The 20,218-nt window shown below is 56.6% G+C and overlaps 1 protein-coding gene across 1 annotated transcript in view; it reads right to left on the bottom strand.

Annotated features, from left to right (window-relative positions):
• Positions 1–20,218, bottom strand: part of CASZ1 (castor zinc finger 1) — a 145,600-nt gene that overhangs the window by 101,366 nt on the left and 24,016 nt on the right. Inside the window, exon 2 of the mRNA XM_047724984.1 lies at positions 11,483–11,632. The gene's annotated coding sequence lies outside the window, so the exon portion shown is untranslated. The remainder of the gene's footprint in view (positions 1–11,482; positions 11,633–20,218) is intronic.

Genomic DNA, 20,218 nt, shown 5'->3' with positions numbered 1-20,218 from the left:
GCTCGTTGGCCACCAACCAATCTATCCACATGACACAGCTCCCATTGCCCGGAGCTATCCTCCCATCTGTGACTCTAGACCCTTGTCGTGGGTCCATGAGGAACTGGGTGGCCCTGAGGTCATATAGGCAAAGCAGATGCCCCAAGGCCTCTCTTCGCCTGGGCCCTCCACGTGAGGGTGGGCTCTCAGGAACCCTCGGGGTGACAACGTGCCTGGGCAAGGGAAGCACACACGGCCCCTGGGCTCCAGGTGGCACTGGCCACCCCACGATCCTGCCCTAAGCCCATGCCCTGCCCTGGCCCTTGGAGGACACAGGGGACCCTGGACTGGGTTTGTGGGTCTGGAAAGAAAAGTGAAGGTAAGGGTGTGCCGAGGAAGGTGTCCATACTCTTCCCCCTCCTACCACCAGATGCAACTCAGCAGACTAAGCAAATGCCACGGCGGGGGGATCGTGCTAAGCAGCAAGGCCAGCACGAACCCCACCACAGCCGAAGCACTGGCTAGCATCAATGTCATAACAGCAGCTGGTCCCCATGGAAGGAGAGAGGTGCTGTGCTCAGGACCCGGGGAAGAACCCGGGAGTGTAATGACCCCCAGCCTGCCTCAAGCCCACCGGCGGGATCAGGTGGCTTGACCCCCAACCTGTGAGGCATGGCAGGATGGTGAGGGGGCTTTCCAACTAAAGCTAGCCAGCGACAATTGGGCACGTCCAAGGGAGGGACAGGAAGACCCTGCCTCACTGCTGGCATCCAAGGCAGTGGGACAACCATGTTGAAGACCCCCGTCCTGCTTTGTCCCACGTCACCCCAGTGACCACACCCACACCTGGCTCCCCTACCAGAACGGGCACTCAGGCTGAGTGGGGAACATGGTGCTCTCCTGGCTTTCCTCTGCACTACCCCCACCACCACCTCTTCTAAGCCTAGGCTAGGAGGACGTGCTCCAGAAACCCCACCAAATGGATGGGCCAGCCCTTGCCTGCTGCAAAGATGACCCCCTGCTGGAGTGGGGGGCCGGGCCCCGCCAGATATGCTGTGTTCTTTACCAGTTTCCTTTCCCAGCTCTCGAACAGAATGTCAGGGACGGGAGATAACCAGCGGGAGAGGCCAGGCAGCACGGAGCACTCCCTGTTTATTAATAAGCTATTTATCACCAGCAATGAAGGCAGGAGCACCTAAGGGGCCCAGACCCTGTTGTGAGCACTGTAGAGGCCATACCCCTGCAGAGAGAGGACTGTCACATCCATTTTACAGAGGAGGGCATTGAGGCTGAGCATGGTGACGTGATGGCCACACATGAACCAAGGGTGGTCTGAATGCAACCCAGGTGGGCCCAGTTCCAAAGCCTGTCTCTCACCACCAGCCCCTTCTGCCACCCAAGGTCTCTAGTCTGACCTCTGGCGCTAGGCCTGGTTGGCCCATTCCCACGGGCTGCTGGATTCTCTGGTTACTGGTTTAATGCATATGCCTTGAGTGCTCAGAGTGTAAAGCAGGTGATAAGCATGACTCTTCCTAGCTACCCACCATGGTGAAGGTCAAGGCCTGCGTGGCCCGAGCAAGCTGGAAGGTCTTTCCAGGAGGAGAAGCAGGCGTGAATCTGACCTTCCAAGGTGGTCCCCACATCACCATCTGGTCAAGTGGACCTCCCTGCTGGCACCTTCCTGTTTGTCTTGCTCTGTGCGGCTAGACAGGCTTCCAGCCATCAGGATAGGTGGAATTCCTCCTGCACGAGCTCTGTGGCCACTGCTTCCCAACTTCCTTCCCAGCTTGGGAATAGGACGGGAGAAGCAGTCCAAGCTCCTAGCGGAGGCAGCAGGAGTCCTGCTAATTATTTCACTCTCCATCTTCCCCAAGTGTTCCCCAGACAGAACCAGATGGTCCCAGCGATGTGCCCCATCCTCCCCTTAAAATGACAGGACATCTTCACCTTACACCCTGCCTCCAGCTTCCCCTTCTATATTGCATAAAGCGCCCCCAAACCCCTTCTCTGCCTCAGCTTGTCCTGGGCCCAGAGAGGCCCAGGAGGATGGGGAGGACGATGAGAACTCTGATCCTGGTTTGCAGTGGAGAGAGTTCTAAGGGGAGCCAAAGTTTAGACAAGACTCCACTTTCTTCTTGCCTTCAAACAATTCAGCAAGGGGATAGGGGACCCAGGGCTGAGTCTGCCCCTATTTCTTGGAAGAGTTAAGAGATGACTCTGTGTCCAAAACCACTAACTTAAAACCCGACAATCAAAGCTGGCTGATCCTCCCTCCCCTGCCCCAGGAGGACACCACAGAGAAGTGGCTCCAATCAGAAACAAAACACTCACTGGTGGCCAGCCTGTGTAGATACACTCACCCAGACATCGAGTGATGGAACAGCAGGGTCCCAGGGCAAGGAGCTGGGGACAATCGAGGCTGAGAAGCCTTGCTGTGTCCCAGAGGCCCTGGGGTGCGGATGGCCCTGTAGCAGGAGGCCACCCAATGCCCCAGTGCCAGCACCTGTAGACTCTGGCTGGTGAACCCGACCCACTCTTCTGGGTGTTGGTTTTCCCGCTTGTAAAATGAACCTGAGCTGCATGACCCCTGGGGTCACAGGGAGCAGGCCAGAGCTGCTACATGGGAGAGGCGGGTCACGGGCCTGCTCCCACTCAGCCCTCAGAGGTGCCAGCTGTGATTATCATTGTCACGATTATTATTATTATTAGCAACATTTTCAGGCGCATCATTCTTTTGGATTCCAAACGTTCTATGTGCCTCCTCTCAGAACTACAGAGTGATGGGGTAGATCTGAGCTTATGGCCTAGAAAAGCCACATTTCCCGAAATGTTGAGCCCAGAATTGAAACTAGAGAGGAGAGAGAGGGCAGTGACGATTTGATTCGAGGCTGTGAGGGGTCTGGCCAGGTTGCATGAGCCTGAGTGACCCCAAACTGGCCCACTCGGGCCCCACAAGGCACCCAGCTCAGAGCAGCCAGAACTCGGACCCCCGGCTACATCATCCAGGCCCACAGTGGAGTTGGGGGAGAGGATCTTTGGGACGAAACACGATTATCTCAGGCAGCAAGGGTTAACGCCGGGGCTGGGAGAGGCCAGGCAGCACGGAGCACTCCCTGTTTATTAATAAGCTATTTATCACCAGCTTTGCTTTTAATGCCATTTGGGCTTAATGTCGTTAATGAAATATAAATGCCCATGCTAACGATGTGGGTCAGAGGCAGCACGGGCAGCAGACGGCTCGCGAAACAGGGCCAAACCGCCGGGCACGCTGGGGAAGAGGCTGAGAGCTCGGCAGGAGGAAGAGGTTCCCACCGGCTCGGCACCCCCAGCCCCCTCTGCTCCTGCGCCGCCGGGAGCTTCCTCAGCTGGCAGTGCCGGGAAGGGCTGGGAGGAGGGCAGCCCAGGGGCTGGGGGAGCAGAGGCCTCGAGGGCACGGGCTGCCGTTACCTCCTAGAGGACGGAACGGAGCAGGAGTGAGCGAGCTCCCACCTCGGGGGCACCGCCTGCCTGGCATCGGGCTCCTTGGCTGCAGGCAGCTGGACTACCACCAGCTGGCAGTGGGCCCCTCTCCCCGCCCTGAGCGCCCTGACCACTGGGAACGGAGCCAGGGTGAGAAGGGTCATGACAGGGAATAGGGAGGATCCTGCAGCAAGGACGGACTCCAATGAAGACCACCCCTAGCATGACATCCCAGGCTACCCTGGCTTCGGCTGCTCGGCGGCCTTGGGGGTGGGCATTTCCGTCCTGTGCCCCGAGGCCCTGGAACCTGGTGGGGGCCCTGCGTGGCAGGTTGTTGTCCCTGACCTCCTACCTGACCTGGCCTGGCCTGGCCCTGGCCACACTGTGGGCCCTCCCAGCTGACCTCTTCCTGGGCTCAGAGCAGACAGGTGCCCTTAGCAAATGACGGCCACCTAGCCCAGCTGACCCCAGCAACTTCACACCTTCCCCTCTGGAGAGGCTCCAGACTCTTTCCAGCCATCAGCACCCCCTCCCGGCCATCGCTCCCCCACTCCCACCAGGGGGAAGCAGCCTTGGGACTTCCTTCTGGGCCCGGAGGTTATGCATCCTTCGGAGGAGACTTGGATTCTACTCATGCAAGGGCCACCTGGGCCCAAATATAGGTCAGAGACTTCTGCAAGCAGCTGGCCTCTGTTCCATCCTCCTCGTCCTGCAGCAGCAGGCCCGTGGAGGTCTCTGGCCTGGTCCTCCCTTGCTCCCTAAGGGTACTACCTCTTCCAGGGGGAGCTCCAGGCTGCTCTTGGGAGAGAGCCCAGAAGCCTCCGTCCCTCCCTGCTCAGGACCGATCTTCTGAGAAAATGCAGGACGACCACTGGCGAGATCTGAACTTCAGATAAACCCCACATACTTTTTTGGTGTACGTTCCCGATATTACACGGAACATGCTTCTACTCAAACTTACTTGTGGTTTATCTGAAATGCAAATCTCACGGAGCATCCTGTATTTTTTTTTTTTTTTCAATTTTTATTTTAATTCCAGTTTTGTAACATATAGCATTCTGCTAGTTTCAGGAGTCCGGCTCCCAGCCTGTACTTTTTTATTTGTGGAATCTGGCCTTTCTCTCCCACTTCTCAGCCAGGAACACCTGGCAGGTGGCTGAGCAGGACTGTAGGGGGCAGTGAGGGAGAAAGGAGATCCCTGCCCATCTTGGGACAACCATCCATTCAAGAGGCTACTTGTCACTGTCCCCCCACTTCCGCCCTCAGCCTCTCCCCTCAGTGGTCACTACAGCACAGCCTGGTGCCGCGGCTCACCTGTGGGGGTCCCTTCTCCCTGCACCCCTCAAAGTCACCTCCGTGTCCCCAAGGAGTACAGGGCTCATTTGCTAGGGCTTGGTGGAGCTCAGCTCAGCGGCTAATCCCCTGGGTGGCTCCTGTCAGATTATTAATTAGCTAAAGCGGATCGGTCCTAGAACAACATGCGCTTGGACTTCAGATAAAGCAGGCCAGGGAAGCTGGGCGGGGGGCTGCTTAAAGGGACAAGAGCCTGTTTCTGAACCACTCCCTGAGGAGGACTGAGGGGGGCAGGCAGAGGCTAGGGAGGGTGGTTTGCAACAGAGCCCTCGGTACTACTCCCCTCCCCTACTCAGAAGCGCCCACCCGGGAGGCAGTGGGTGCCAATGCACCCAGGGACCACACCTAGGGACCCCAGAGAGGAGGAGTCGGTGACAGTTGGGTCTTGCTTTTCAATAGAGTTTGTGCCTAATCAGATCGAGTCACCCAGAACTCTTCCAAAAGCTTCTTATTTCACTTGGGGTAATGGCGACGAGGCCTGTGGGATCTGGGGCCCCCACACACCCCCATGACCTCATGTGGCATCTGCCCATGAGCCGCCTTCTGGCAAGTTGGGCTGCTCTTGTACCCGGGAGTTCACACTTGCTGTTCCCCCGTTGCAACACTTTTCTTCCAGGTATTAAGGAGGGGGACTTGCTCCCTCACCTCCTCCATCCTTACCCAGATGTCACCATCCCAGTGCTGTGTCCCCCAGATGCCACACCTAGAATTATAAACCATCCCTTCCACTCCCGCTGCACGCTCTCCCCAACCTATTCTCCAAACCTGCTGGTTTTCTCCTGGACACACGTGACCATCCAACAAATACCGCATTTCTTTATCTCATTTGTCATTTGCCTCCCCCCACTAAAATGCAAATCCCACAGCACTGTTCATTCACTGCTGTGGTTCGAGTCCAGTTCGCAGTGTCTCTCGGTGAGGCTTGATGAATGAATGAAAATGAGGAATGAATGACTGCGATTGAAGGTCGAGATTTGGACCACCACCTCTTCCGGCTCTGAGCTGATTGTGGCTGAACCCTGGGCCGCCCTGGGGGCTTCCCTGGGCACCCGTCTCCCCGATTCCTCCTTCCCCAGCTCTGCCCCATTGAGGTAGGCGTTCCTCTCAGCTGGTCCTATCATTTTCCCTAAGCTGCATTTCCGGCTCCAGGTCTCCTGAGGGATGGCCCCGAGGACCCATCTCCCTGCCACCCAGACCCTCCCCTCCCAGCTGGGCCTGCTAGGGGCTCTGCCCCAGAAGCAGGGGTGGGGGGTGGTGGCAGTGAGGATTGAGGGAAGAGGAGAGGGAGCGGGGACTCCCAGCTGCTGCCCATGCCCAGCTCAGCTGCCGGCAAACTCCTGGGCTTGGATTGTTTTGACTTGAGTCGGTGAAGCTGAAATATTGAGTCACGACGGCCCTGAACTTCATTACCAGCTTTTAGCGCAGATTACTAAGGGAAAAAGTTGCTTTTAATTGCTTCTCCCGATTAGCATTTCTGGAGGAGAAACTAGTGATTAATTACACCTTCCCATTTTTACTCGCCCTGGCCACAGGGGTCCCAACCCCAGGTTGCCATATGGAGGCTCAGGGGCAGAAAAGGCACCTGCTCCCTAGGGGCCAGGAAACCAAATGAGAGAAAACTTGAGTGGGGAGTGGAAGGTGAGGAACCTGCCCGGAGCTGATTTATCGGAGAAGCAGTAGTTGGTGGAGTGAAGTGGCCACACAAGGGTCTCCACACTGGGCTGCCCCAGGCCTCCGTGTGGTGTCCTCTGGGCTGGAGGGCTTTCTAGACCTTTCTACACCTGGGTAGATTCTGGAATAATAGAGCCCAGAGAAGATGAGGAAAACAAGATCTGCAGAAGCCCCAAGATCTGCCAGAAAGGATGACGTGTTCACAGCCCCCCAGACTTCCTCTCTGGGAGCAGACCGATGGTGGTCTTCCAACACCACTAGAGCGCTCTCCCTGTGGAAGCCCCAAGGTCACGAGGATGGAGGCAGGGCAGAAGGGCTTCTTGCCTTGTCCACCATACATTAACCCTCCCAAAGCCATGGGCGTCACCAAATGAAGAGAGGCTCTGAGGTAGCTCCAGGCAGGTAGGAACAGCCAGTCCTTCCCCATCCCTCTCCCCTTGGGTCTGCACCTGGTGGGACCCAGGGGCTTCCTGATTTCTGAGTCTGCTAGGAGACAAGGGAGAACTGAGAAAGCAGGTCCAGGGCTGGGGAGTCCACAACATCAGGGCTGAAGTCCCACCCCAGATAGAAACCAGAAGGATCAATGACACTTCCCAAGCCTTGTGTTCAGCCATCCCCCCAGGCGAAAAGTGCCCCGGGTGGGGGTAGAGGGCTCGGGCCCCCAAGTCCCGCAGCCAGCTCCTCTCCTGATCACCCCCTAGCCCAGCTGCTGGCCTCAAGCGGCCAGCCCCACATCAGATCAGAGCCCGGGAGGAAGGAGTTAGAACTGTCCAGTCTGGTTACGAGTGAAGGCCACGGATCTAGTACAGGCCATGGAGGCAGAAAGCCAAAGAGCCTCCCATGCGCGCAGATGCAGACGCACACGGCTGCCCGCCCAGATGCACCCTCCCTCGGGGCTCAGCCCAGCGTTCTGATGTTGGCAGACACACCCAGGAAGGCTGGCTGCCACCCGCTCGGAGCCAGGCGGAGGCACCAGCTGCCCGCTTGGGACATCCCTGTCACCCTCTGCGAGATGTCACCAGCGTGCCCTTATGCTCCCTCCTGTCACTCCCCCTGGAGGTCAAGCCTCCAGAGCTTTCCTGGAGGGCTGAGCTGGCCCATATGGCTGGGAATATGTTGCCAACATGGGCAAGTACTCACTGGGGCCCCCGCAGCCGGCTGTGACAGCTCCGTGCTCCCTCCCGCCAGACCTCTGGCTTGCTGTTTGGGATGCGTGACACTCAGCAAGGAGGGCCCAGGGTCACTTCCTTGTGATAGCATCACTGTTTGGGGTTGCCTGTCTCACCTGAGCCCCAGCAGATGATACCAAGACCCAGGAGCGTCGAGCCTTGTATCAGAGGCCCAGAGAAAAGGGACAGTGGCCCAAATCAAATCTTATGGGGGTACCCATGGGAATCCACACCCGGAATTGTGAAAAGACTTGCCACATGCAAGGACTGCCAGGATCTCTGCCCATATGCTGGGGCTGGAAGCTGAGATGGCCCCAGCGGAAATGAGGTCTTAGACAAATCCTTTCCTCGGTCCTGGGTGACCGGAGGCCTGGGGGAGGGTACGCAGATGCTCAGCCCTTGAGAACACAGATCCTGTTCAAGACCACAGTAACAAGAGTAGTATGAACTAGACCCAACCTCAGACCCAGCACCGATCCCACGGAGCAGAGGCACAAACCAGGCTCCAGTGCAGTCTTCGGGGCCAAAAGGATGGCGAGCTTGGAAATCCCAGCTGAAAATGATGCCAGAGATGAGCGGGCCTCTGGCCTTCCCTCTGCACAGTGCGGGCCAAGATGTGCCTAACCCACTCAACCACGCTCTCTCAGCAACCAGCCCCGGGCCCCGGGTGGTGCTTCTCCCTAATCCACAAAACACAAGGCCTCTGAAAGGCCTGGGAAGTTCCTGGCACTGGCAGGGTGGGGGCAAGAGAGGGGAGGAGATGCGGGGCGACATCGGGGCGCCTGGAAGCTGGGGCTGGCCTGGCTCCTCTCTTCACTGTTCGCTCCCAGAGCAAGTGCTACTCACTCTCCCTCTCAACGCATGGACCCTGAGCCCTTCAGGGCGGCCCACCTCCTGGTGTCAGCGCCCATAGCAGCCTCCCCTTGGGCCTCCTGCTTTCTCCCCATCCCCTGTGCAATCCAGTCTTCCCACTGCAGCCCCAGCCAGTTTTCAAAGCAAAACCCAGATTGCTTTCCTCCGTGCTGAAAACCCTCCAGGGGCTTCCTGTCACCTGAAGAATAAAACGCCAGCTTGCCTGGGCTCAGTGACACCTACAAACCAGGTCCCCGTCCCGGCCACCAGGACCTTCCCGTCTGTTACCAAATGTACTGAGCTCAGACCACCTCAGGACCTTTTGACCAGTTGTTTTCTTTTTGGATTATTCTACCTGCTCCTCCGATGGCTGTCTACTTCCTCTCCTTCCATCTTAGCTGCCTGTCACCTCCTCAAAAGGGCCACTAGGGACATCCGAGTGATGTCCATAAGAGTCAGAACTGTTTTCTCCACTCTACTCCTAATGACTGGAAGACAACAGGCCCTCGGTTTCTGTTGATTAAATATAACCAGATCTTACGCGGCACAGCCAGAAATGGGGAGAGTCTGAACTAGACAGGATCAGGCCTGTGGACAGGGCCCGAGTGTAGACTTGCTCCTGGCCCACACTCCAGGGTGGTGAGGAAGGACCCTTCTGAGACCATGGGTCAGTCCTGTCCCAGAGGACACGGGCCTGTGGCCAAACCCAGTCCCTGGGAAGAGGTGGGCGAATGCAGAGCGGCTTAGCCACGACATTCCTTCTCAGGGCCCTCGGAGTTCCCAAGCTTTATTATGAAGCCTTAGACGGCCGATGCCAGGATGCGGGAGCCCCACAGGACTCGTGAAGCCCGTCCCCTAGGCCAGCCTGGCCCCTGGGAGTCAACAGTGAGTGGAAACTTCAGAAAGGGAAAAACTAATAGGCATGTTTTGCTGAGGGAACGAAGAAAACAAAAAGCCTGCCACTGAGAACAGAACAGGCAACATTCCCCCTTCAAAGGGGGGCCACATGCACTTTGGCAACCTGCTCGTGGGTTGGGCCCAGGTGGGGCCTGGGAGGCCAGCCAGAGGCTCGAAGACACATGGGCCTTCTTTCCCAGGACCCCTGATCATCAGAGGTGCCGAGTCAGGCAAGAAGGACCCAAGAAGTGTAGAGCCATCCAGGTGCTCATGCCAAACACCCAGCAAGACCGAGACGCCAAGAGTCTCGACACTGCCATCAGAGGACAATGGTGGCACATCTTAAATGCGGACGGACCAACTCCCGGCGTGTGATTACATTCTAGACACCAGGAAGGAGAGTCTCGGCCACCCAGTTGCTCCACTGCAGTAACCCAAGGCGACATTTACATCTGATTTGCAAATCCCTGCTCTGTATCCAAGGCTTCTGCTGGTCCCTGAGGAGGCATGGCCCGGAACGAAGCAGGCCCACAGCTTCAGGGACCTCTCAAACCCCAGTGGGCACCAATGCACCCATCACTGCCAAGTGCTTCCTCCCTGGAAGTTCAAAGTCCAGAGTTGCAGAGCCTGGCCACGGAGGGAGGGGCAAGACACACCTGCCCATGGTCCCCACGGGGAGGGACGGGACTGGTAAGTAAGTTGGGGCTACTGACTCCCGTCCGGCGCACACAGAAGGAGTGGCTTACAGCCTTGCCCTCCCTGCCATTTTCTAGACCCTCCACCTTGGCCCCTGTCCTAACACCATGCCCATCAACTTCATCAGCCCCCAACCCCTCTGGACTGGCTTCCTTGGGATCCCAAGGGAACACTGAACAAGGACCAATGCATGGTAAGTCGCCTGCCGTGTGGCAACCTCCCACCACAAAACCCGCCAAGTCTGCTGCCTGCAGGGAGATGTCTGATGGCCCCGGCCTCACAGACGACCCTTCCCTGCTGTAAGGGACCGGCTTTCCGTGAGGGGCAATTTCCGAGCCCGGATCAAAAGACACCTGCGGGATGTGCCTGGGTGGCTCAGCTGGTTGAGCATCAGACTCTTGATTTCGGCTCAGGTCGTGATGTCAGGGCCTTAGGATCGAGCCCAGCACTGGGCTCCGGGCTGTGTGCCCAGCAGAGTCTGCTTGAGATTCTCTCTCTTCCTCCGCCCCTCCCTGGGCTTGCATACACACACACACACACACACACTCTCTCTCTCTCTCTCTCTCTCTCTCTCTCTCAATAAATGAATAAAATCTCTAGGGGGGAAAAAAAAAGACACCTGTGGCTTCTCCTCTCAGGAAAGTCCTGCCTGGGCTGCAGGACCACCCATAAGAGCTCCCACAAGTCACACCTGAGCTCAGAGCAGCTCTGTGGCCTCTGGACATGCAGACGGACCAGAACTATGGCTCCCAGAGAGGATGCACAGAAATGACCCAACACTTAGCTCCAGGAGTGCTGTCTGCTAGGGCACAGGCCTCGCCTACAGCACCCGCGTGCTACTGGCACCATTCAATGTCATACACTGGTAATGTTGGGAGGATTTTAAAGGCCAGTTATTCTTTTTTTTTTTTTTTTTTAAAGATTTTTATTTATTTATTTGACAGAGAGAGATCACAAGTAGATGGAGAGGCAGGCAGAGAGAGAGAGAGAGGGAAGCAGGCTCCCTGCTGAGCAGAGAGCCCGATGCGGGCCTCGATCCCAGGACCCTGAGATCATGACCTGAGCCGAAGGCAGCGGCTTAACCCACTGAGCCACCCAGGCGCCCAAGGCCAGTTATTCTAATATCCTTATTTTACCCACGGCCAAACCAGATCTGGAGGGAAGAAAGCAGAGACTCAATGTCAAAGGCAGGGCCAATACGCCTGGTCCTGTTCCTAGGCCAGGGCTCTGGCCTCAATCCTACATCTTCTTATTTTCACCTAGGGTGCCTGAGCTGCCACCATCCAGGTCAGAACCCTCCGAGAAGGGCCTCCTTGTGCCCTCTCCTAAGAAGGAAGCCCCAAACTGGCCAAGCACTGCCTCCGCCCCCATTTCCCAGCCATATCCTGGGCATCAGGAGCAGCTACCTTTGCATCCCAAGAGGCCGGTGTCCGAAGTCCACTCCAATGCTGGGGTTACAGGATCCCCTTCTATGGGAGGGGGTCGACAACCGTGGCGGCTGAAAGGGCAGGTGAGATGGAAGGAGTCTTTGCCTTCAGTCAACGAGTTCTGTTTGCCTACCAGAATGAAGAGGGAGAGCAGATTATTAGGCTACAGTGGAGACCCACAAAACTATTCCAGAGAAGAGGACAACAGATGGCATGATGCCAACATCTCACACCGTAACCTGCCAGCAGTTGCTGGTAAGAGAGCCTCGGACTCTGCCTGCCAGTCAGCAGACTGCATCGCCATGCTACATCCGTGATCGACCCGACGACCAGGGCCCCCTTTGCACAATCACTAGCCAATCGCTAAGCAGCTGTGCCACTGAACAAAAAGAATCAGACAGGTAGGAACCATGATAGGCCGATCAGATGCCACCCCGGCTGGTAACAGAGGGATCGCACCCAAGGCTCTGCGCCCCAGGGGGAAGGTCAGCCTGATAATGGATCGCGCGGACCCTGGATCAGAGCCACGCAACCGCACGAAGCCTTGGGCTCTCCAGTCTCCACTCCCTCCAGACTTTCCCCAGACCAGCTCCCAGCTGCTCTCATGACCCCCCAGTGGCCGTGTGGGAGTCTCTAAAAACGGAATCGACAGGTGTCTCTGCAACGACCCCGGATGGTCAGTTTGGTTTCTTCTGTCCCCCCGCCGCCAACTCCCCGCCATCCGTGCTGGCCCCGTGCCATCTCATCCCCACTGAACAGAACAGAGGACGCAGGCACATACCGAGAGGGGCTGCGGAGATTCGTGTCATAGGTGGCGGGCCAAAAAAATGTGGCCAAAGAAAGTTGGTGCCCTGCTACCGGCAACCTTTGTGTCAATTTAAGCAAATATTGTGGTGTTTCCATGGTGATTCCTGTTTTGAATATCCACTACACTCACTTTTTAAAGGGCTTTTCCTGTTTGCGTTTCAACTTCAAATCTGTAAATATTTTCAGCCTTTTTAGAAAAATCGGCCAGTGCGCGTTCAAACACAAGCACAGCACCTGACCTCGGTGCACAAGCTTCCAGGCCCAGAGGTCCGGCCGCATGGATGGGAGTGGGGTGTGGAATCCCCAAGGGGGTTCTCTATCTGCTCCCACACCCACCCCCCTTGCACATGGGGTTGGCATCAGGGAGGGTGGTGGCTGAAATTCCGGTCCCTTCCTTCCCCTCCTTGGCTGGGGGATGGCAGCGTCCAGGGTGCCTATGTGCTCCCAGAGCGTGTGAGTGGGCTCAGCCTGACTCGACGGTGTGGTGTGGTGTGGGCAACGAGCAGTAGGTTCTCCAACATGACCCAGCCCTTGGATCCCCGAGCCTCCCTGGAGGGCAGGAACCCCTCCTCTCCTATCTCCCAAGGTTGGGCCCAGAGTGGAAGGGGTGGTTGGGCTGTGAAGGCGAGAGGTCTCAGCAGCAGCTCCCCCCTGCCTCTGCTCTGGGGCACTGCCACCGTGATGGGCCAGTGACAGTGGCCCTGGGGCTTGAATCAGCCTAGCTCCCACCCCACCCTTCGGCACCATACAGGGTTAACAGCGGGTTTCCTGGTTTCCATGGATTCCCGCCAGGCCCCTAATGTGAGTTTCGTGTGATTTGGGGGAAGTGGATTTCCTTTGTTTTCCAGTTTGGGAATATTTTTTTCTTTAAAAAAGAGGAAAAAACACTTTAATGGGAACTTCAGGGCCACTGGGAGACTTACTCTTCTGGGCTCTGACATTCCCCTGCCTGTTGGTCCAGAATCCTCCAGAGCTCTGGGCAGCCCACCCACCATCCAAGTATCTCCAAGCCAGAGAGAAAGGGGTGCCTCAGACCACCGCCAGCTCCCTGCCCCCAGAATGTTCTTGGGCTGTGGGGGGGGGGGGGCTCCAGCACCATTCCAATATGCCATCAGAACGGCCCCCGACTCTCCTGAAAGCCAACATCTTGTACAGGTGGCCCACACTCTCCCCTTGCAGACATACACATTTCCCAGGGAAAAGGTCAAGAAAAGCACTCCCAGCTCCCTGACTCCTGGCAAGGAGCTTTCTAGAAAGACCAGACCCTGGGGGCACTGGGTGGTTCAGTGGGTTAAGCCTTTGGTTCAGGTCATGGTCCCAGGACCCTTGGATTGAGCCCCGCATCGGGCTCTCTGCTCAGCAGGGAGCCTGCTTCCCTCTCTGTGTCTGCCTGCCTCTCTGCCTACTTGTGATCTCTCTCTCTCTGTCAAACCAATAAATAAAAAATAATTTAAAAAAAAGAAAGACCAGAGCCTGACCACACACAAATGGGAATGTGAACGATACTAGGCTCTTATGCCCTGGCTCAGAAGGGGATTCTAGTTACAGGAGAAGAGAGGTTTCTAGACCCTGGCGGGGCCCTTGTCTGGCCTCTTCCAGCTGAGGTAGGGGCCTACCCAGGGCAGAGGGAGCTTCTCACCTTAGCAGCAAGAACAAATGAAGAAAGGGTGTGGCCAGGGCTCTTCTCCCCCTCCTCCTCAGTCTTCCCCATTCCTGCCATCCTCCAGCCCTGCCAGGGTGCGGCCTTGCTCAGGGACTGTCCCCAAGCAAGTGGCCTGACCTATTTACCAAACCAGGGCACAGGCCTCGGGGCCTGCCATGGACGGGGCCCTCCCACGGTACAGGCCCCCGGGGCCATGGTGGCAGCAGGAATCTCGGTCAGTAGGTAGAGAGCCCAGAGGACAGAGCTCTCTGGCCAGCGGCTCTGGGGTGAAGGGGTGAGAAGCCATGTGCAGGTACAGAAATAACACTGGGCCGAGAATCAGAAGACCTGGGTCTGAGTCACAGTCAGGCCACTATAGACCTCTCCAGGGCCCCATTTCCTCACACCTTCTTCCCTCCTACCTAGCAGCTGTGGTAGGGCATCCCCAAGGGAGGGGCAAGGTGCTAAGAGCGCTCCAGAAACTTCTCCACTCCCACCACCTTCTCCTTCCACACTTCTTCAAGGTAACCTTCCAGAATCCGCTCCAAGCAGGCCCATATACTTCTCTGCTCTGTTCCTCACGCATCCTTCACTGTGGCATTTAAATCTGTACGGGACTAAAGCAATTTGTTCATGAGTCTGTCCCCACCATTGGGTTTTTAACTCCTCAAGGGCAGAGACCAGGTCCTAATTATCTTTGTGTCCACAGGCAGCATTTAGCACAACAGCTGGCCCACGGTGGGCAGCGTAGGTGTTTGCAGAACTCAACTCATGTCCCTGATCTCACGTCACAATCAGATGGGCCCGGCGCAGCTTCCTCCCTCTCTAATGACAGAACACTCCACGGGCCGTTTTTCCTGCTCCACTCCCTCTGGTTCCCCTAAGCCCCCACCCACATCTAGATCTTCTCGTTCCTCCATTAGCACTGCGAACGAACAACTCCCAGGTTCAAGGGGAGTGCTTGGTGACCCGATCCTCCTCCGACTGATGCCAGTGAGAACGGACTGAGCAGTTACTATGTGACGGAGAGCATGCCGGGAGTGCAGGGCACACCAGCTGAGAAGTTTTCACCCTCTGCCAACAGGCCCACGTGATGCCTTCTATTCACCAAGCCCCGTGCTAAGTGTTCTACACGTGTGATCTCGCCAAATCTTTACAACGCAAGGTAGGAAGGATTAGAGTCCCCGTGGATTGATTAGGGAAGGGAGGCACGGAGATATGAAGTGACTTGCCAAAGGTCACACAGCTCGGGCCTGGACTCAGGGCTGACAGGCTCCCAGGCCCAACTCACATGAAAGTTCCCCTCTGTCCCCACCCCTGGTCTCAGCAGCGACCCATACCTAAGGCTTTTTCTGCTCCTGGATCTCAGTCCTCCTGCCCCTAGACAGTTCTCCCTCAAACCCCCTAGAGCCAGCAGGAAGCACCCAGAGGTCACAGCCAGAGGGAAGACAAAGGTCATGCTTACGTGCTTCCTTCTGGCTGGGCTGTGAATGGGGGCAGGTGAGGCCTATAGGGAGGTAACTGGGGAGCAGGAGAAACACCTGAACCTACTTGGTAAATGGGTCCCAGCCAAGGGCATGGCCTCCTGGAGGGGAAAGGGGCTGAGCCGCCCACTGCTGTCATTTGGTGAGATGGGGACAGGAAGGCCACCCAGAAGAAGGCTGCTCTGAGTCAGAAGGTTCTGTGGGAATGCAACAGCTTCCATTTCTTCTCTCCAAACCAGCAAGGGGGGGGGGGGGCAAGCTAAGGGGCTTCACCGTGGGGAATGAGCAGTAGGGGGGGTAAAGGGCACAGAGATTTCTGCTGCCTCCTCCACACAGGGACCTCCTATTACCAGGCCCCTCTGCCACGGAGATGTGGGATTGAGAAGCAGGGACACAGGAACTTCTGATTTTCATCTGGGTGAATGCATATAGTGAGGGTACCCAGCATCTCCCCAAAGGAAAGAAGACAACAGGAGGCGACGGGGAAAGATCTACACCCGAGGATAAAGGGTTGAAAGATCAGGCCAGGATGGGGGCAGGACAGAGCCCTAATGAGCAGATTTCATAAACCACTGGGAGTGAAAACAAAAACACAGACGTGTACATTGCCCAACTTCAGGCTGTATGGAAAAGGGGGAAAAAAAAACAATAAAAAAATCCACATCTTAATACAAAAATCCTACATGATGTGTTGTGGCACGAAAGTGTTTTTCACTGCATTTTTCATCTGTGATCTCACACAGCCTACGACGGGTCCGCCCAAAGCAGAAGGTATTTGATGGTACACAAACAGAGCAAACACATACACAATTAACCAAAACAAGGGCAGCAAATATTCAAATTGGTCCGAGCTGGCGTCTCAGCACTTCGGGTGGCCACCGGAGATGGCTACGTTGGCTCTGCGGATGGGCCCCTCGATTTCTAAGGGAGAAATAAGGAGGGACAAGAGCGCAGCGCAAATGGAAGGAAACTCGGAGTTCTGAATTCTCAGAACCCCGCAAGCGGAACTCCGGGCCAGCTGCTTATGTGACACTTAAGGTGCTGTCCTGCTGCCGACGGGGGAGAGGGAGGGGATCCACGCCCCGGACGCCCCTCCTGCCTCGCTCACCCCAGTTACTATCCGTCTCCTTTTTGTTCCGCCCCTCCCCCCTTTAATTGTTGGATGAGTTTACAGAGCTGTGTGCCAAAGACAATCAACTCAAGGGAACAGAGTTCTACAAAAAGGGCGTGTCGCCAGAGGGAGCCGGATATCCATGGAAACCACCACCTTTTCAGGGCAGCCTAGGTGAAGCCAGGATGAGGGGGATGGTGCAGCGGTAGGGAGAGGACACTCCACGCAGAACAGGGCCCCAGAAAATGCTGGGCTTCCCGATGATCCGAAGGAGCCCCATGAAGTGTGGAGGGTCAGGAGGAAGGGCTGGCAGGAGACCACCATGATGGCAGGGCTCTTGTAGCTCACGTGAGCGCACACGTGCAGGCACATGCACGGGGGCCACCCCTGCCAGATCCTGGGGACAACACGACACGGGAGTTTAGTGTACAAGCCCTGGAGCCAGGCCGTCAGTCAGGAATCCAGGCTCTGCCATTTACAATTTGGGTGACCTGGGGCAACTGACTTTAACCTCTCTGTGCCTCAGTTTCCCCATCTGTAAAATGGAATCATAAATCAAAAAGGCTAAATGAAGGCGGGGATAAGGGTCTCCAGACTCTGCTGCAGTGCAGGAAAATAACAGTTGATGTTTATTAAGTAGTACATACTAAGGATTTTAACCCATTAATACGTATCATCATCACAAGAACCCAACGAGGTGGGTTATCATCTCGACTGGAGAGCTGAGGAGCTAAGACTCAGGGAGGGATGTGACCCACCCAAGGTCACACACTCAGAAGCGGATTGAACCCAGGCCTGTCGGCCACCTTTGCACCATACTGCTTGACAAGGAGAGGCAGGGGGAAGGAGTTGGGGAGGGAGCGAGGGAGGGATGGGCTTCCAGGAGGTTCTCTTTCCAGACTGGACCCCTGGGTGCACAGCAGTGGGACCCAGACATGTTTCTCTCAAGCTTCCAAAGGGAAAACAGAAAATTTCCAAGCCAGGGACTGCAGATGGAAAGACAAGCAGCAGGGGAAAGCTGAGGTGGTCACGTTCTTCCGGAGTTCCCATCCAGTCCTGACTAAAGGAGGCCCTCTGGATCTCCCCAGTGCCCACGCGGGCACGTCTAGAATCAAGACCTCCCTGGAGGGAACAGAGCAGCGCCTCCCAGCCACAGAAGCCCAAAGCCTGGGAAAGGTCTTTCTTCTGGGTCGGAGCCCTGCAAACAGCCCAACTGTCTGCCTTCCCAGAAGCTAGCCAGATCCCTGCAGGGGATGGGGCACAGGCAAGGGAAGCAAAGGGGAGCACAGGCTTCCCCAATGGCAGGTGTAGGCTGGAATCACAGGCTGCCGGCCGAGTGGTCTGGTCCTCTCCCTGCTCCGGAGACGGAGGCCACGCAGGCTTGGTGGCTCAGCCCTTTCTGCCATCGACCACCCAAACTCATTCAGATATTTCCTCTCTCACTTGCTTTTTAAAAAAAATTTAATGTTCTCTATAATTCATCCGTCCCAGAAGATAATCGATAGAGCCCGTAATGAAAATCTGAGCCATATTTTATGATCCGCTGCGAGCAGAAAGGGCCACATCAGCAGGTCCGGTTTTGGCTCTGCCTATCTGTCTTGCCCACCGCTCCGGGGATTACACTTCCTCAGCGGGTCCTGCCCACCCACAGCCCCCATCCGGAGCGCGGCCCTCAGCCACGTGACCGGGGCGTGGACCACCCCGCTGGAGAAGAGGCTGGGGCCACGACCCCGGGACCCCAACACTCCCCCCAGCAGCCCGCTGCAGGATGCCACCTGCCATCGCGAGGTCTTCCTGAAGCGGCCCCGGGCGGGGACCCCCAGCACGCCCACCCTGCCACCTCACTCCCACCTTTAGTCCCGGCCCTTCCCGAAGCATGAAGACCCTCACTAGGATCAGGAGGCCTGCGCTGGGGACCCCCAACCACAACATTCATCCCCACCGAGAAAGGTTGCCCGCTCCCTGGGGGCTTCCTGAGTGGGGGAGGGGTCTCGGCGGGGGGGGGGGGCGGGCTTCGAGGTACACCTGGGGTTCTCCAATCAGTGGAGGGTGGGTCATTATTGCTCGTTTTTACTACCTCGGGCACGTTCCTCCTCTCCCTGGTCTGGGAACTGTGAGGTGACGATGTGGATGAGCCAGCCTGAGGGGGACACACTGGGGGTTCAGAGGAGGCAGCCTCCTCCTGCTCTGCCAGGGCCAACTGAGGGCAAGCAGAGCCCCGCCCCTTGCCCTGGCACCACCACCGGAAGCCAATCAGCAGGCAAGGCTCTGCTCCTCCCAGAACCCCTTGCTGCCTAGCACCAATCAGAGAGCGCCACAGCTCCTGAGCGGGCAACCCCAGCAGGCCCAATCAGAGCCCAGAGGATGCTCCAACACCCCAGGAACATAGCTTCAAGCCAATGAGAAGGGCGATTCCCACCTTACAAACTACTATGCAGCCATCAACACCCATTTACCCAAAGCAAGAAAACTCAGATGGCTCTGTTGTTTAGAATGCGGTCTAGTAGAACTTTCGGGGCTGTCCAGTATGGGCAGCCACTGGCCACGTGTGGCTGCGGAGTCCTTGAAGTCCAGTGGGTGTGACGGTGGCGCTTAATTTTTTTTATTTGACTTAATTTAAACAGCGACACGTGGCTAGAGGCTACGGCATTGGGCCGCACGGGGTTAGACAGAGAATTTCATCGATGTCGGAAAAAAAATTCTTAATAAAAAATTTAAAACCCTATTATCCCAAAGCAATGGAATAATCATTATTAACTACAATAACCGAAATAGTGAATGCTTACGGGCGCTGTGTGCCAGGCTCGGTGCTCAATATTTTATGCGGATCCTCACTCTGAATCTGCCCACTTCCAAGTTGCAGACGACCACGATCCCCACTCTATAGGCGAGGACACTGGGATTCAGCAAGCTTGAGTAACCCACCCGAAGTCGCCCTGCTGGGTGGTGGCAAAATTGGGTTTCAAACCCAGGTCTCTCTGTTCCCCTAGCTCATGTGTTTAACAAGCGCACTGCATATTTTAAAATTATTTTCTTTACACTTTCTTTGTATTTTCCAATGAGCCATAAGCATGCGTTACATAATCAAGGAGAAAGATGTGTTTTTTAAGACCCTAAAAAAGAGGCAAATCCTTCCTCCCCTGGTGGGGAGTGCAGAGAGAGATCTCTGGGACCCCTGACCAACTGGGCCTCCCACTTTCAGATGGAGAAAGAGAAGGAGGTGAGGTCAAGGGTCCCCTCCGTCTCCCCTCCGTCCCTCATGCTCCCACTGCCCAGATGCCAACACTGTGGGGGGGGGGGTGCCCACAGACCACGCTGGGGCCTAGGCTCCTCCAGCAGCCAGGCTGCCAGCCGGATCCGGGTTCCTCCCAGCCCCACCCCAGAGTCAGTTCCTAACAGGTTTCTCAGCAGGTTTGCAACCACCACCCAGGTCTGCATCTTAAAGAAGGCAGCAGGCCACAGGGCTGTCTGCAAGAGACAGTGCACACCATTCTTACTATGGACCACCTTTCCCACTGCGTTCTAGGAGAGCCAGGAACTCTGGCCAGCGGCCCAAGCCTGGGGACACCCTGTCTTCCCTCTGTGAGCATGGACAGGCTTGTTCTTCCCGGGGTGGGGCGGGGGGCAGCCACTGCCTTCGTTTGCTCCCTCTTGGGACTGCATCTAGGCTC

Source organism: Lutra lutra, chromosome 4 (assembly GCF_902655055.1).
Source record: "Lutra lutra chromosome 4, mLutLut1.2, whole genome shotgun sequence".
Taxonomy (NCBI): domain Eukaryota; kingdom Metazoa; phylum Chordata; class Mammalia; order Carnivora; family Mustelidae; genus Lutra; species Lutra lutra.
The sequence above is the reverse complement of the archived record's forward strand: the minus strand, read 5'-3'. Positions and strand labels throughout refer to the sequence as shown.